Source organism: Schistocerca americana, unplaced genomic scaffold (assembly GCF_021461395.2).
Source record: "Schistocerca americana isolate TAMUIC-IGC-003095 unplaced genomic scaffold, iqSchAmer2.1 HiC_scaffold_789, whole genome shotgun sequence".
Lineage (NCBI taxonomy): Eukaryota > Metazoa > Arthropoda > Insecta > Orthoptera > Acrididae > Schistocerca > Schistocerca americana.
In genome coordinates, this window is record NW_025726554.1 from 37,501 (window position 1) to 42,500 (window position 5,000).

General features: G+C 53.2%; 1 non-coding gene across 1 annotated transcript in view; it reads right to left on the reverse strand.

Moving 5' to 3' along the window:
• LOC124590982 overlaps positions 1-1,049 on the reverse strand; it is a 1,910-nt gene extending 861 nt beyond the window's left edge. The window contains exon 1 of the ribosomal RNA XR_006976859.1: positions 1-1,049. This exon is cut by the window's left edge and continues 861 nt beyond it. This is a non-coding gene — a ribosomal RNA (small subunit ribosomal RNA).
• Positions 1,050-5,000: the final 3,951 nt, after the last annotated feature.

Genomic DNA, 5,000 nt, shown 5'->3' on the forward strand with positions numbered 1-5,000 from the left:
GGCAAATGCTTTCGCTTCTGTTCGTCTTGCGACGATCCAAGAATTTCACCTCTAACGTCGCAATACGAATGCCCCCGCCTGTCCCTATTAATCATTACCTCGGGTTCCGAAAACCAACAAAATAGAACCGAGGTCCTATTCCATTATTCCATGCACACAGTATTCAGGCGGGCTTGCCTGCTTTAAGCACTCTAATTTGTTCAAAGTAAACGTGCCGGCCCACCGAGACACTCACTCAAGAGCACCCTGGTAGGATTGCAACGGGGTCCGCCTCGGGACGCACGAGCACGCACGAGGCGCGTCGCACGCCTTCAGCTCGCCCCACCGGCAGGACGTCCCACGATACATGCCAGTTAAACACCGACGGGCGGTGAACCAACAGCGTGGGACACAAATCCAACTACGAGCTTTTTAACCGCAACAACTTTAATATACGCTATTGGAGCTGGAATTACCGCGGCTGCTGGCACCAGACTTGCCCTCCAATAGATACTCGTTAAAGGATTTAAAGTGTACTCATTCCGATTACGGGGCCTCGGATGAGTCCCGTATCGTTATTTTTCGTCACTACCTCCCCGTGCCGGGAGTGGGTAATTTGCGCGCCTGCTGCCTTCCTTGGATGTGGTAGCCGTTTCTCAGGCTCCCTCTCCGGAATCGAACCCTGATTCCCCGTTACCCGTTACAACCATGGTAGGCGCAGAACCTACCATCGACAGTTGATAAGGCAGACATTTGAAAGATGCGTCGCCGGTACGAGGACCGTGCGATCAGCCCAAAGTTATTCAGAGTCACCAAGGCAAACGGACCGGACGAGCCGACCGATTGGTTTTGATCTAATAAAAGCGTCCCTTCCATCTCTGGTCGGGACTCTGTTTGCATGTATTAGCTCTAGAATTACCACAGTTATCCAAGTAACGTGGGTACGATCTAAGGAACCATAACTGATTTAATGAGCCATTCGCGGTTTCACCTTAATGCGGCTTGTACTGAGACATGCATGGCTTAATCTTTGAGACAAGCATATGACTACTGGCAGGATCAACCAGGGAGCTGCGTCAACTAGAGCTGAGCAGCCGGCCGCCCGGGAGTGTGTCCCGGGGGCCCGCGCGAACACGCAAGCGTCCGCTCAATTATTCTGCAAACAGGAGGAGGCTGAGCTCCCCTGCACAATACACCTCGAAACCCTCTCAGGTCCCGGCGGCGCGCAGCGCCGTCCTAAGTACTTGGTCGGGTTCGAGAGAGGCGCAATCGCCCGGAGTTTGGCGAGTAGACGCTTTAGGTGCGACCACCCGTGCTCCCAACTGAGCTTGCCGCTGCCGACAGAGGCCCGGGAGCGTGCTGTCGTGGCATTGCCGGCGGGAGACAACACGCGCCACCTACGGTGGCCGGCAGCTCCAACGCCAGCGCCACAGAAGGACAAAAGCCCCACTTGGGTGCCGAAGCGAACTCTCCCAGCACAGCGCACGCGCCAACACGTCCGCACAGCTGCGATACAATCCACCTGCGAGAATCGCAGAGGCGACCGAGCAGCAGACGGCGTCGCGGCGCCGAGCGCCGGGCGGCGGCGCATCCTCAGCGCACACAGTCCTCAATCGGACCAGCACACTGCAGATGTCCACCGCGCTTCGCACCGGGCCCGCGAGGACCTACTTTGGCCGCACGGCGCCGCGTGCAGGGTGCGCCGGCGCGCAGCTGCGCCGCCTGCCGCCTCCGTCGGCCGGCGCGCCTGCCACTGGCCGCCCCCACCAGCCGGCTGTAGCGCGTGCGCCCACGCACCGCGCGGCCAGCACGCCGGAAGGCCCCCCCTCACCGGCCGGGGACGGTCCCACCCAGCCACCGCCGCGTATCGCTTCACACCCACATGCCATTCACGTTCGTGGGCATGGTGGGTATCGCTGAAACAACCGGTTGGTAGCTCAACCGATCGTCGCCATCACTGATTCACCTCTAGCGAGAACAACCGCACCACAACGGTTTACCAGTTCTTCATTTGCGTAACGTCACCAGCAAACGTAGACGTCCATCGCCATTTGCAAATTCAACGATTGTTGCATGCCTGTGTCAGGTGTCACGACACACTATGTCTGCCCACATACACGCAACAACATGTGCACGCTTCGCGAACACGTGGAAGGTGGCCCCCGTACGTATGCGATGTCCATTGCGCGAACGACTGTCAACCGGCCTCTGTCGCATGTCGCAGATGTGGAACGCAGTGCACCATGCTATCACGGTGTGTGAGAAGAGACGACTACGTCTGACAACACGCGCCACTACATCAACAGACGGCTCATGCTGATCGCCATCCACGGCATACCATACTGCAATCCAGCTCTTATAGGGAGACGACACGTAGCTGAGTGCACAATATTTGGACCGTATGGTTCGCCGTTGTTGGCGCAGTCGTGGTACGGTCACACATGTACCACGATGTATCATTCAGTACATGAGGACCAATGTGCGGTACAGTGTGTGATTTGGACGTACAACATCAGCGGACAGTTGCCACAAGCCGTACCACAACGTAGGCTGTGCTTCGCCATGCGAATGCCAATGAACAACTGCGAAGGGCATTGAGCATGTACGTCCTGCCGCCATCCGCATTACAGTGTATAGCTGCAAGGTGTTTAACATGAAGCGATACTCTGGGGACCGGGCAGTGCGAGTAGCAAACTATATTGCGGGGGTTGCAGTTAGGCAACACTACACTAATTTAACGCGTCGTATGACAATTACAGAGCAGGTTAAGGCCCAACGTGTGTTGGGTTAAGGCCCAACGTGTGTTGGGTTAAGGCCCAACGTGTGTTGGGTTAAGGCCCAACGTGTGTTGGGTTAAGGCCCAACGTGTGTTGGGTTAAGGCCCAACGTGTGTTGGGTTAAGGCCCAACGTGTGTTGGGTTAAGGCCCAACGTGTGTTGGGTTAAGGCCCAACGTGTGTTGGGTTAAGGCCCAACGTGTGTTGGGTTAAGGCCCAACGTGTGTTGGGTTAAGGCCCAACGTGTGTTGGGTTAAGGCCCAACGTGTGTTGGGTTAAGGCCCAACGTGTGTTGGGTTAAGGCCCAACGTGTGTTGGGTTAAGGCCCAACGTGTGTTGGGTTAAGGCCCAACGTGTGTTGGGTTAAGGCCCAACGTGTGTTGGGTTAAGGCGCAACATAGGTTAGGTTAAGGCGCAACATAGGTTAGGTTAAGGCGCAACATAGGTTAGGTTAAGGCGCAACATAGGTTAGGTTAAGGCGCAACATAGGTTAGGTTAAGGCGCAACATAGGTTAGGTTACGGCGCAACATAGGTTAGGTTAAGGCGCAACATAGGTTAGGTTAAGGCGCAACATAGGTTAGGTTACGGCGCAACATAGGTTAGGTTAAGGCGCAACATAGGTTAGGTTAAGGCGCAACATAGGTTAGGTTAAGGCGCAACATAGGTTAGGTTAAGGCGCAACATAGGTTAGGTTAAGGCGCAACATAGGTTAGGTTAAGGCGCAACATAGGTTAGGTTAAGGCGCAACATAGGTTAGGTTAAGGCGCAACATAGGTTAGGTTACGGCGCAACATAGGTTAGGTTAAGGCGCAACATAGGTTAGGTTATGGCGCAACATAGGTTAGGTTACGGCGCAACATAGGTTAGGTTAAGGCGCAACATAGGTTAGGTTAAGGCGCAACATAGGTTAGGTTAAGGCGCAACATAGGTTAGGTTAAGGCGCAACATAGGTTAGGTTAAGGCGCAACATAGGTTAGGTTAAGGCGCAACATGGGTTAGGTTAAGGCGCAACATGGGTTAGGTTAAGGCGCAACATGGGTTAGGTTAAGGCGCAACATGGGTTAGGTTAAGGCGCAACATGGGTTAGGTTAAGGCGCAACATGGGTTAGGTTAAGGCGCAACATGGGTTAGGTTAAGGCGCAACATGGGTTAGGTTAAGGCGCAACATGGGTTAGGTTAAGGCGCAACATGGGTTAGGTTAAGGCGCAACATGGGTTAGGTTAAGGTACAACATGGGTTAGGTTAAGGTACAATATGGGTTAGGTTAAGGTACAATATGGGTTAGGTTAAGGTACAATATGGGTTAGGTTAAGGTACAATATGGGTTAGGTTAAGGTACAATATGGGTTAGGTTAAGGTACAATATGGGTTAGGTTAAGGTACAATATGGGTTAGGTTAAGGTACAATATGGGTTAGGTTAAGGTACAATACGGGTTAGGTTAAGGTACAATACGGGTTAGGTTAAGGTACAATACGGGTTAGGTTAAGGTACAATACGGGTTAGGTTAAGGCACTTGGGGGGGGGGGGGCCCGGTTTGTTGATTGTGATTATCGTAAGTAAATGACTGCGGCATCATCTGATTTGCCACGTCAGGGTGCACCTTTGGCTCATAACAGGCGGCGCTCTGATTCCATGCTTGTGGCAGACCTGTGTCTTTCATTCCTGCCATTGTTTGTGTGGTGTGACAGGAGGCAGTATTGTGATGTTGGGTGCACCCCTGTCTGGGACATGTGTGGGTGTTGGTGGCTTAGCTGAGCAATGGTGGTTGTCGGAAGGGTGGGATATTCTGTTTTCCGAGTGGACCTCCCGGTCTGGTTATGATAGTGTGGATTGTCTAATGTGGCAGAGAGGATGCACTGGGTGTTGTTCCATGCTGGTGCTTACATATTGTCTGTGTGCCTGTTACAGGCAGAGAGTAGTGCGTGATAAGAGTGTCTGGCTGACGTGTGATTGTGAGCAGAGTCTTTCAGCATGTATACGGACAGGTCTATACATTATCTGTATTCTGATGGCTCTATCTATTACTAATCAGCGCCGTGTATACGTTTAATCCGGTTCCAGTCGAAACTATTGTATCTCTGTACATTAGTGACACGGCGAGCCCGCTATGTAGTTACTCGTCTCGGCAGCTTCCACCGGTGTATGGCAAATGATTATAAGGAATCAGTCTAGTCGTCAATACCGATAGTCTGACGTCACATGTCTGGGGTGGGGGACGCTGCGCCCTTCCGGTGGGTCATGG